Below are 12859 nucleotides of genomic sequence, written 5' to 3'. Positions count from 1 at the left end.
TGCCGTTAATTTGTCTTTAAGAACTTTATTTACAAAATTGAATGATTTATTTATCAAAATAAAACCTCAAACCGTAATTAAATCACAAATTTATATCATTTTGGTACACCACATCTAACCCTAACACCAACCTAAATAAAATATATACACACATACATACATTAGTATAATTAAGAATGTCAAAAAATTTTAGAAAATAGTTTTATAAATAAACACCATAACATTATTTATGATTTGTTTTGACAAGTGTTTAAGAAAATTAATGTCCATTTATTATTTATATAATAATGTGGTGTTGGGGAATGAGAAGTAAAACGGCTTCAACTGTGATTTGTAAAATAAAAACAAGTAGAAAAGTATCAGTCGGCTTTGTCAACAGTGATATGTCATCCAAACAATTCTCAAAAGGGAAAACTGAAAGAAGATCCAACAGAGAAAAATGAAAACATTTCTTGCTAAAGAATATCGAGACTGGACTGGATACGATGACTAAAGGAACTTGTTTAGAGCGGCCAAAAATAGAGAACTGCACACAATATGAATAAACAAGGAAGAACGGAGTTAAGTTCAGCCGGGCCGAAATTTGTATACCCTCCACCAGTCCCGAACTCTTGAGTCCAACTGGTAGTAGTCTTTGGCTACGAAGTCGGCAGAGGCTTTTCTCTGTGGGTCACCAGTCCCGGACATTCCTAGTCTAACTGGGGGTTACCAGTCCCGGACTCTTGAGTCCTACTGGTAGTAGTCTTTGGCTACGAAGCTGGGCAGAAGCTATATTCTGTGGGTTACCAGTCCCGGACTCCTAAGTCCAACTGGTAGTAGTCTTTGGCTATGAAGCTGGGCAGAGGCTATATTCTGTGGGTTACCAGTCCCGGACTCTTGAGTCCAACTGGTAGTAGTCTTTGGCTACGAAGTGGGCAGAGGCTTTTCTCTGTGGGTAACCAGTCTCGAACTGTTTGGAGTTCAACTGGTAGTAGTATAGTTTGTATACTACGAAGCCTGACCGGAGGCTATATTCTGGTACCGCGGGTGTCAGGAGCCCCTAGGTCCGAAAAGATCTAGCCTGGCAGTTTGGTGCAGGCTCCTATTGGGAGCATCGCGGTGGCTGTGGTTTATACCCAAATCGCGGGTAGAGTTTCGGCTCAAATGTGGAGTTGCATTATCAACCGGGTGCCTGACCCATACCAAGGCAGGAGTGTTAGATAGGCTCCGCTCCGCGCCGATGGACGCATTATTTCCATCCGGTGTGCAGAACACCGTGGGGTTAGACCGGAAGGTAGGTACCCACGTTAATCACGGCATATCTGAACTAAAATAAAAGTACTACGCTCTTCCGCCACGTCTAAGCTTATTCCCATAAAAGTAGAAATATGCTTACTGAAGAACACCACTTTCTTTTAGTAAAGGTTTGATACCAACGAGAAAACATGGATTTTCTGCCCATTCAGAACACGAAATACCATGTTACAGTTATTCGATTTGGAAGCTGCGTGTACAACCTTCAATCTAAGTAAAATCTGCATCTGAATTGGGAATATACCAAAAGAAGAAGCCATATTAATTATTTTTCTACCCATTAAGAATTCGAAATACCTAATAACAGTGACATCGAGCTGTATCGTTGTACCTTCCAACATGCGAACCCACAATACCTGTTCTATTGGGCATATATCAAAACATGAATCTGTATCGACCATTCTCATCGGTAATGGTGGTACGGAACAAACCCCCAACGAAGACTAAAAACCAAATTTCAGCTATTTTGGTTAGATAGAGTGCCTAAACCCTTCAGAATACCGGAGATACTGTTATATGGGAACTATATCAAAACAACAATTCTACACAGAAATATAATACATCTCCAACAAAAGCTTTACACCGAATTTTACCCATTCCTCTAGGATAAACATTGAAAATACCGAAAAATCGGCAGTAAAGAAGACAAAATACGAAATTTCTGCAATTTTGGTAAGACAATACACTGCCGCTTGGGTGACACCGTGTTGCAATGGTATGCATGGGTTCGATTCCCCTGCTAGGTAACATCAAATTTTCAACGATGGCAAAATACCCCTCAGTAATGTTGGCGACATTTCCTGAGTATTTCAGCCATGTAAATCTTATCTACAAATTGTGTCTTAATACACGCCGTTCTCGGACTTGGCTATAAAAAGTATGTCCCATCTCATAAGGCCAATATGAATCGGTGTGAACTCATTAAGAGAAGTCTCCCTTGCACAGTGGACACACAGTGGAGGAAGTGGCCAAAAATGTTTGTAGTGTAGATATCAAGCAAGTACGCTGGTTACAGCTTTGTGCTGCTACAAATATTGTTTTAAGAAACCATGAGTGTGGAATTCTCCACACTTTCCCCTTTGGAGGGGGTATACGGTATGAATTACTTTATGCTGTTAATACAAAATGTCTTGAACAAAGTTACCGCTTATCTTCTTCTTCTTTATTTGCCAATTCGGTTTTCGAATTATAGGCGACCAAAACAATATTACAAAAATTAATTATATGTTTAGGATATTATAATTTCATATGTTTTTCAGGATCTCTGCAAAGGCATCTCTGTCTTTAGAATCACTTAGAAGTCTTACAGAATCCCGGATTCCAGTCCATGCTTCGATATTGTCTAGCCAAAAGGTTCTGTTCTTCTTCATTCCGGTCTACCAGCAATAGTTGTCCGTAGTATATTTTGTATTAATTTGTTTCGGGGTTTCTCATTACACATATGTCCTAGGTATGCTGTCGGATTATCTTATGATGCAAAAATTGGCACTGGGAAACAAAACAATCTCCAAAACAACATAAAAACAAAACAATTTAGCGGGTTAAAAAGACCAAAATTTTTGTCTGAAAATTGGTAAATTTTTATACCCTCAGCATTTATGCTAATGAGGGTTTATACACTTTCATACGGGCAAAATGTACCTCATCGATTTATATTGTCTAAACTTAGTTTAAGTTGGAAGATGGGTTATATTGGTCCACTCCTTCCAGTACCTGCCCCACAAAAGTTCGAAAATGTTCGGAAAATTTGTGCGCACGATAACTCTTGAAGGGAGTAAAAGAATTGGTCCATACTTTGCACATCGTGAAATTTCTACCAGACTAAGATGAGGTTTCAATACGTGCTCAATCGGTCCACTCTTTCTGGTACCTCCCACACAAAATTACGGAAAAGTTTAGTTTAGGACATGTTCTCGAATCGCTTTGATTTTTGTTCTAAAAACTTGTATTAACTGCCCCCTATACGACGGTATAAGTTTCCTCAGAGGCAAGTCCATACTTCCGGAGAAAATAACCTGAATGTTGCAAAAAACCACTATGACACCGTGTGTAGTGGTTGGAGCGCACGATAACTCTGGAACGGATCTGCCGATTGGATCTAATATTTGGCCTTCGTAATATTTTGTACAAAAAAGTTTAAGTTCGAAGATAAGCCATATCGGTCCACTCCTTCAGGTGCTTTCCTCACAAAAGTCCAAAAATGTTCGGAAAAATTCTGCGCGCGATAACTCTTGATGGGAGTGACCGATTTGGTCCATACTTTACACAACCTAATATATCTACCATATATAGATCAGGTTCGAATATATCTACCATATTCACTTTAAGACCTGCGCTCGAATCACTTTGATTTTTGTTGACGCAACTTGCATTCGCGGCCTCCATCAAATTTTGTTCAAACTTAGTTTCAGTTCGAAGATGGGCAACACCGGTCCACAACTTTCGGTACTTCCCCCATTTTTTAAAAAGGTCACTGATTGCTCCGATCTCTCTTGAATGGCCAAACAGTTTTGATATCCTAATATTTAATGACCCATATCGGTCCTCTCCTTAGGGTACCTCCTCCACAAAAGTTCAACATTTTTGTCTAAGTCCAGTTTAGCGTCTGTTTGAAGATCCTTTGGAAATGTATACCGATGCTGTTCCTTGTGGTCCTGTTTAAAGTGATATTATGTTTTCCGTGGACATGTCCATGCTTCCTGGAATACTGGTACAAAAGTTATACCATGACCCACTGAAATGACTAGTGGCCGCGATATCTATCGAAAATATATGACTCACAAATTAAGATCCACTTCCATAATGGACTATCTCGGTCCATTCCTTTAAGTACCTCCTCCGCAATACTTTTGGACATTAATCCTAATCCTTGAACCGTATGAACCGCCAAAAAAATTGAAAACCCCCCAAAAAGCATAAGTATTTTTGACAATAAAGGGTTTCGAATTAAACAGGCTGGGGGTATATCTTGTTTAATATAGATCTTATAGCGTTTGAATGTACGAACTTGCCGACCACATTATATATTTGGATTAAAGCTGAAGAGTGTTGCGGGGAAGTACCTGAAGGAAGGCATCGGCATGGTATATTTTTTAAATGGATCTTATCTGAGGAGTCATTTCTTTTCGATACATAGCGCGCCATGCAGTCATTTAAGTTTGTAGTCGTATAACTAAGAAGTTTTTGGACAACTACATCAGGAAGAATGGACTTCCACATGAAAAACATAATATCGCTGTAAAGAGGACCACAAGGAGTAGCATCGGAATAAGTTGCCAAAGGAAATTCGAACAGACCAAGTTTTGGACTGAATCGGATGATCGTAGGGTCATCGTGCGCTCCAGCCACTACACATGGTGTCATAGGGGTTTTTTACACCTTTCGGACACCTTTGGACTTACCCCTAAAAAACTATTACTGTTGTAAAGGGGACAGCGAATACAAGTGGCTATAACAAAAATCAGAGCGACTTGAGAGCAGTTCTTAAACTGCCCTTTTCCGAAATTTTGTGGGAAGTACCGATATAGTCCATATTAGAACTTTACTTAAGATTTGCATAAATATTACGATGTGCAAAGTATGGTCCCACTAGTTTACTGCCCATGAGGATTAGTGTGTACACCATTTTACCTAAAAGTTATGCATTTTTGTGCGGGAGGCACCAGAAAGTGTATACCAATAATGCCCACCTTCAAACTTAAACAAGGTTTGGACAAAATATTACGAATGCCAAATTTTGACCGAATCGGCTGATCCGTTGTTTACATCTTTCGGCCAAGTTGCCGTAACAAAAATCAAAGCGATTAGAGCGAAGGTATTAAAGTGCACTTTTCCGAAACCGATATAGTCCATATTCGAACTTTATCTACATCTGGTAGAACTATTATGATGTGCAAAATATGGACCAAATCGGTTGGTCCCTGCGAGAGTTACGTGCACATAATTTTGGCGAAAAATTTGAACTTTTGTGGGGAAGGTAACGGTGGATGTGGGTCGATCTTCGAACTTAAACTAAGTTTGGACAAAATAATACGAAAGCCAAATTTTGGGTCTAAATTGGTTAATTCGTTCGAGAGTTATCGTGCACTCCAGTCAGCCAGACAGACGGACGGGCATTGCTAAATCGACTCCTAATTGTCTGAAACGGATTTCGTCCAAACATACCTACTTGGGGTCTAAAATCATTATTTCGATGAGGCACACTTTGCCCGTATGTAAAAGTGTATATACGAGAGCTGCACGAAAACTATCTGGCCTAAGTAATACCGCATGTTTTCAAGCGCCATTTCAATTTTTTGGGAAGTTTGGCAGTTTTTACCCTGAAAAAATCGAGAGTAAAACATCAAACTGACGGCTTTAGAACAGGTACATCCTACTGTAGAGACCAGAGACTGTTGGTATCCAATAGTAGCGAAGACGACGAAGATACCGCAGATTCAATCCCGGAATATGGTATTGTATATATATCGCCTGGCCAAGATGAGGTAAAGGCAGCAATTAACCGTCTGAAGAATAACAAGGCAGCAGGAGCAGATGGCCTACCAGCCAAGCTGTTCAAAGCCGGAGGTGACACGCTTATAAGGTGTATTCTTCAGCTAGTTAGCACCATCTGTCAGGAAGAACGCGTACCCGGCGATAGGAACGTGAGCATCCTGTGTCCTGTTCACAAGAAAGGAGATAAGGCTGTATGCTCTAACAATTGGGGCATAAGTCTTCTTCCTATTGCCTCTAAGATAGTGTCAGGGATATTGTGCGAACGACTAAAGCATATGGTCAACGAAATAATTGGACCGTACCAATGCGGCTTTAGACCTGGCAAGTCCACAATTGACCAGATATTTACCCTGCCGCAAATCCTGGAGAAGACCCAGATCTACACCTACCACCTTTTTGTCGATTATAACGCAGCTTTCCACAGCCTTATATTCAAAGGTATTCCAAGCCATGTCTGAATTTGGTATCCCCGCAAAGCTCATTCGGTTTTTTAAGTGACTTTAACTGACACTTGATCCTCAGTTAAAATATGAAAGAACCTCTCCGAACAGTTTTGTACCAAAAGTGGTTTCAGACAAGGAGATATCCTTTTCGTGTTATCTCTTCAACATACTGCTTTAAAAAGTTATACGACATGCAGATGTTAAAACAAATGGCACAATTTACGCCAATAGCCACATGTTGCTTGCCTATGCTGATGACATCATGAGACGATCAGTTGTTGTTGTTGTAGCAACGCATATATGTTCGTTCGGGTATTATTTCAGTTATCAAGTTCCTCTGTATCCAGACTCAAGAATTCTGCAACCTGGACTGGTTGCGTCCATAAAGAATGAGGAGACAGGTGAGTGGGGTTAGCTGGGCAGTTGAATAAATGCAGAGTATCGTGTGGTCCCAATCCAAATGCTGGGCATATGTTGGGTATCGTGGCGTCAATTCTGGCCCAATACGAATTGAGGCGGCTGCATCGTCCGGATCTTAACTGAACTAAAACCACTCGTGTTTGCCTTGGCAGCTGTCGTTCTTCTGCTGCGATGGATGGGGGATAGTTTCCAAGTACGGCATTCACACTGTATCTTCGTACTGCTTGCGCAACCATGTTGGTGTGAATGCGATTCAAGCCTGCCTGATAGGCTCGTTGATCTAGCGGTTCTCTTTTATACCTTTGGACCTCTCTCTCTAGATCATGAAGGTCTCTCCTGACGTGCCTGGGTGGGGGGGCGCCTGTCCATTAAATCGTGACAGGGATGCTCACTGCGGTAACACCCAAGCAGGTACTGCATCGACAACATCTTATTGTGCTGACGCACCGGTAAAACCTTCGCCTCCTCATGAAGATGGTCCACTGGTGTCATGAGGAGGCACCCTGTTGCAGTCCTCAGGGCGGCGTTCTGGCAGGTTTGAATCTTCTTCCACTGCGATGCGCTAACCTTTGCGGACCACGCTGGCGCCGCATAGCTTACCACAGACCGGCCTATTGCATTGTAGGTGGTCAACAAGGTTTCTTTATCAGCACCCCAAGTGCTGCCGGAAAGCGACTTGAGAACCTTGTTCCTACTTCTGATCTTATTGCAAATAGCTGTGGCATGCGCGGACGACTTGAACATGCTATCGAACGTTACACCCAGTATTTTAGGGTAGTTAGTGGTCGGAATCAGTGCACCATCGACCAATATGTTCAGTGGGAGCCTCATCTCAGCCGTCCATGTGGTGAACAGCGTGGCTGTGGATTTAGCGGCGGATATTTTCATATTCCTCAGATGGAAGAACTGCACTAGGTCAGCTATGTAGACATTTAACCTATCACATATGTCATCGACGATAGGACCCGACGCCAAGATCGTACAATCATCCGCATACATCACGATCTCTATGCCGTCTGGAGGGTGTGGAATTTCAGAAAGGTAGAGGTTAAACAGTTCCGGAGATATCACCCCTCCTTGGGGAACTTCCTGTTTCACTCTACGGGTTTTGGACTTCTTGTTTCTGAATTCTACAAACGACTGGCGTCCACACATATAGTTGATTACCCAACGTTTCAAACATGGCTGGACATTAGTTTTCTCTATATCCTCGAACAGCTTGGCACGGTTGACGGTATCGAAGGCCTTCGATAGGTCAAGAGCCACCATGACTGCTCGGTCGCACGGCCTTTTCTGGTTCAGTCCTCTACTGATATGTGTGGATATGGCGTCTAATGCTGTTGTAGTACTAAGCATTTTCCGAAATCCATGTTGATGTTGGGCAACTGGAAAACACCTTCTCATCGTGGGGAGGAGTAGCGCCTCTAGGATCTTTGCTACTGGCGACAGGAGTGAAATCGGCCTGTACGATTCACCTCTGCTAGCATCCTTGCCAGGCTTCAGTAGCGGGACCACCCTGCCAACTTTCCAGGCATCCGGTACAACATGGGTGGCTAACGATAGGTTGAGAACACTTTTTAAATACTCAACTCCAGGTTCATCCAGCTGCTTAAGCATTACCATCGATATTCGGTGCGGGCCCAACGCTTTGGATGATTTAGCGTTTCGGATGCCATCTGCAACATCGCTCATCGTAAATTGTGGTGGTACCTCCTCGGCTGGAAGAGTTCTTCTTATACGGCGTAGCACACTTCTCTTCGCCCTATCACTCTCGGGGTGCTCTATGAACTGCCGGTTAAAATAACACGCGCACCTCTTTGGGTCAGTTACTGTCACGCCGTTGAAAGTAACAGCCGTTCTGTCATCCTTCTTTTCCGGACTCGAGAGTGATTTAACCGTTGCCCACAATTTACTTATTCCTGCACCAATGTTGCACTGCTTCAGATGGTCTAGCCACTTTTTCCGCTTATGTTCGCTCACTAGCCTGTTGACTTCAAGAGTAAGTTCTCTAACTCTTGGGTCATCGGGGTTCGTACGACGAAGCTCATCACGTTCATTTGCTAGTCCCGTCGCCTCTGCTGGGAAATTTGGTCTTATTTCGGGTATTCGATCAGCAGGTATGTAGCGAGCGGCTGCTTTAGTGATGATGTCTCGGAAAGTTCTCTCAGCTACCCGAGGATCTGAGGGGGTGGGCAATTGACAGAAGCGGTGATTGGTAAATTCTCTGAAACCTTGCCAATCAGCTTTCCCATGGCTCAGGAAAGTACGGCGTTCAGAGGTTATGAAGTCGGGTGGTCTGTTTACGGAGACGATGATAGGGAGGTGGTCCGAACTAAGGGAAATGACGGATTGCCAGGTTACGTCATTTATCAGACCTGGTGCCACAATGGTGATATCTGGCGAGCTGTGGCAGTTTCATCTAATCCTCGTAGGAGCGTCTTCATTCACCGTGCAAAACGTGGAGCTATCGATTTGCTCTGCCAGCGCTGTACCCCGCTGGTCATTACCTAGGACGGAGTATCGCCCTCCGACGGTTATCGCCCTCTAACAGCGAACTAATATTGGGCATATAACGTCGGGCACAGCTATTCATCGGCGGTATGTACACATTAAGCAGCTCTACCTCGGCAGTACCACACTTTACTGCTACCCCCATACACTCCATGTTTGGGTCACTAGAGCCAAGCTCAAGCGAGATAGGTCTGTACTGGACAGACTGGTGTATTAGGAAGGCAAGTCCTCCTCCTCCGCTTCTTGTGCGATCCTTCCGCAAAACGTTGTAACCATCACAACGTAGCGGTGAGTAGCGGTGAGCTTTGTTTCCTGGATCGCGGCGACCATGATGTTTTTCCGACTCATAAAGTCCACAATTTCACTGACCTTATTGTGGAGACCGTTGCAATTGAATTGCAGGAATGATGCATTTCCGGGCCGTTGAACAACAGCATGTGGTGTTAAATGCTGTATTTGTTGTTGTTGGGTAGACTGCGGGGGCGTCTCGTATTCCGACGACGACGTAGAAGACGCAGCAAGCAGCAACATACCTGTCGCTGTAATCCCGGGTGCTACTAAGGCCAGAGCACCCACGAAAATGCACCCATTCCATACATCCATTACATCTCACCATTGTTGACATGTGGTGGATGCGGATCTGGCAAACGGAACAGATCCATACTGGCCCGGGGTTCATTTCTATCCCGGCACGGACCAGAAGAGCTCGGAGCAGGCATTCCGGGATAAATTGCCGCTCCCATGGTGAAAAAATACACGAACACAAACACATAATTGTTGAGGTGACGGGCCCTGGTCGAAGATTCCTCCGAGTCAATCCGGTGCATAGAACCGGCCGTCGCGGGAGACGATCAGTAAGGGAAGTTACTGATAGCTTTGAGAAAGTTGAAAGCGAATCTGCTAAGGTGGGTCTGGCGGTGAACGGCGACAAGACCAATTTGATGGTGTCTACGCACAATGCGTCTATAGAACCCGGACCAACTGCAAAAGTTGGTTCCTATAAATTTGTGGTAGTTAAAGACTTCGTCTACCTAACATCAGTTGTGAAATACGAAGGAAAATTGTGTTGTGTTGGCCAAAAGATGGTACTTTGGCTTAAGTAAGCAGTTTAAGAACAAAGCCACATCTCGTCAAACAAAAGTTACACTTTACAAAACGCTGATAGTTCTCATGCTAATATATGGTTCTAAAGCGTGGGTGCTTGCGCAAGCAGATAAGTGGTGCTTTGTGTGTTTGATAGGAAAATTCTTCGAAAAATCTACCGGCCAATCTGCGTTGACGGTGAATATCGACGTCGTATGAACAATGAGCTGTATCAACTATACAAAGACATATGTATAGTTAAACGTATCGAGATGCAATGTTTGCGTTGGCTAGATCAAGCCATGAGAATGTGTGATGATGAACCTGATAAAAAGGTGTATAAATACGGGCCGCTTGGCGGCACGCGCTGAACTGGAAGGCCAAGGCTTCGATGTGAAAAAGATATGGAAGTGAAAAAGATATCGAAAAACACGGTATTCTAAAAGGCGAGGCAATTATTGCAATTAATTGCATAAGGTGCCAAAATTATTATATTGCTTGTTAAGGTTTATATATTTTATTAAGAAATGAATTTAAACTTGTTTTTTTATTTCGAACTTTTATAAATTTTATATACCGACACAAAATCGTTTCGTTAATTTTCTGCATAGTTAATTATGGACATAAGTTGTATATAATGACTTACGATTTGAAAAGTTTTCGGCTGCTCTGATAGTTAAATTTAATCCAATAAATTGTCAAACTTGCCTGGAAAAAGAAGACAACAAGAATAAGAAAATTAGCGAAAATATGGAAATTATACCACATAAATACAGTGAAACAAACATTCAAAAGCTAATTAGGGGACAGACTGTGTTCGCTTCCTCAATTTTGAAATTATTTTCTGAGAAAGAAGAATATGTTGACTCGAAGCTATACCGATGACGTCTATCTTCGAAATTAAACTAATTTTCGAAAAAATTAAGCTGTATAACAGTTTGAACAAAATTTATCACTCCATTTGCGAGTTAACGTGGGGTCCAGTCCAGCCAAGATCATCCATATCCGTTAACGTGACTACAATAACAACATGTGTTCTCTATATTCTCATCTGTCCTGGTATAGCAAAGGAAAGACCCACTCATAGAGACTATTGCACAAAATATTTTGAGCACCACCGGTCTAGCCAGACACACTGACGTACGTGGTTAAACCACCCCTTGTTATTCGTAACGGATAAGATCTAAACATATGTGAATTCTAAAATTTTTGTTTGATTGAAATTACAAACAAATACCTTTTTCCTGTTTCCAGAAAACCACAGATTTGTTTTCTATGTCTTAAACATTAAGATTTAATTAAAAACTTTCCACCAATAAGAGGTTCCACTTTACACCATACTTGTTTTGCACATTTACTTTAACACAACAACAACAGATTCTTCTATGATCTACAACAAACCCAACAACAAAAATAACAATTTAGTTGGAATTGTCCAAGTGGCCTCAAGATAGAAAGATAAATGTAACAAATTAAAAGTCATTCAACACTTTTTCATCGTTGTAACAGTTGTAACATGAATGACAACAACAAAACTAACAACAATGAGAGTTTAAAAAATGAACAACAAATACCAATGGAAATACCCAAAACTCTAAAGACCAGACCACCACCATCACCAGAGATAACAGATGGAGGACAGCATGAATCGGGCTAGAAAAATAATTTATGCCTTATCGCTGCAGGGCAATGGGACAAAACAGTTTTAAAAAGTGTGCGTCTTAAAAAAGTTTTTAAACTCACATTGTAAATTAATTGAATGACAATTCATTTACAAGTTAAAACAGAAAAAGGAAAAATATTTTCGAAGACAAGAAAGTTTGTTTCAAAGACAAATATGAATATTTTTGCTGCTAATTTTTAAAGTCTCTATTGTATTAGAAAGGTGGGTGAAACTTATTTAAACGGAAGAAATATTTTAAATAATTCTGAAATGCCTTTGGTGCTGGTGGTAGAATAAATTATTATTCAATAGGGAAATTTTAGCAATCTTTTCAATAAACCAAAATGCCCTTATACATATATTTAACTCACTGTCAGTATTTTCTTTTGACTTTATTTTGATTTATTTAAAAACCCAAAAATAAGGAAATTAAATGTCAATGTATACATACCCAGCAAAATGTTCGATGCCAAAGATGACATTCAATCATGGGTGCAAGTGATCTAGCGTGTCATCTTTTTAGCATCTTCATCGATGAATTTTATATGAGCGTGGACCCCAAAAGATGACGTTCTTTTCTGGATCCTAAGCATGTCATTTTAACCAATGCGTTGACATGTAATTTCCACCAATGCTTTGGCATGTCATTTCCACCAATGATTTGACATGTCATTTTCACCAATGCTTTGACACGTCATTTTCACCCATGCTTTGACATGTCATTTTAACCAATGCTTTGGCATGTCATTTTCACCAACCCCTTGGCATGAAATTTTCATGTCTTGTTTGGAAAATGGAAATGCTGTATTGAAATATGGTTTTCATGAAAAACAAAACTCTTTATTAATTCAAACGAATTCATGAAATAACTACAATAAATTAGCAGTTTAGTTTTTCAAAAGTTTACATCCAAAATTGCAATGTAATCACCACCGCTGCAACGCAAAAGATT

General features: G+C 41.4%; 1 long non-coding RNA gene across 1 annotated transcript in view; it reads right to left on the bottom strand.

Moving 5' to 3' along the window:
* The window catches only part of LOC141398981 (uncharacterized), a 647890-nt gene that overhangs the window by 247110 nt on the left and 387921 nt on the right, over positions 1-12859 (bottom strand). The window contains exon 3 of the long non-coding RNA XR_012411742.1: positions 10891-10952. This is a non-coding gene — a long non-coding RNA (uncharacterized lncRNA). The remainder of the gene's footprint in view (positions 1-10890; positions 10953-12859) is intronic.

This window comes from Musca autumnalis, unplaced genomic scaffold, assembly GCF_047663935.1.
Source record: "Musca autumnalis isolate F117 unplaced genomic scaffold, ASM4766393v1 scaffold_3, whole genome shotgun sequence".
Lineage (NCBI taxonomy): Eukaryota > Metazoa > Arthropoda > Insecta > Diptera > Muscidae > Musca > Musca autumnalis.
The sequence above is the reverse complement of the archived record's forward strand: the minus strand, read 5'-3'. Positions and strand labels throughout refer to the sequence as shown.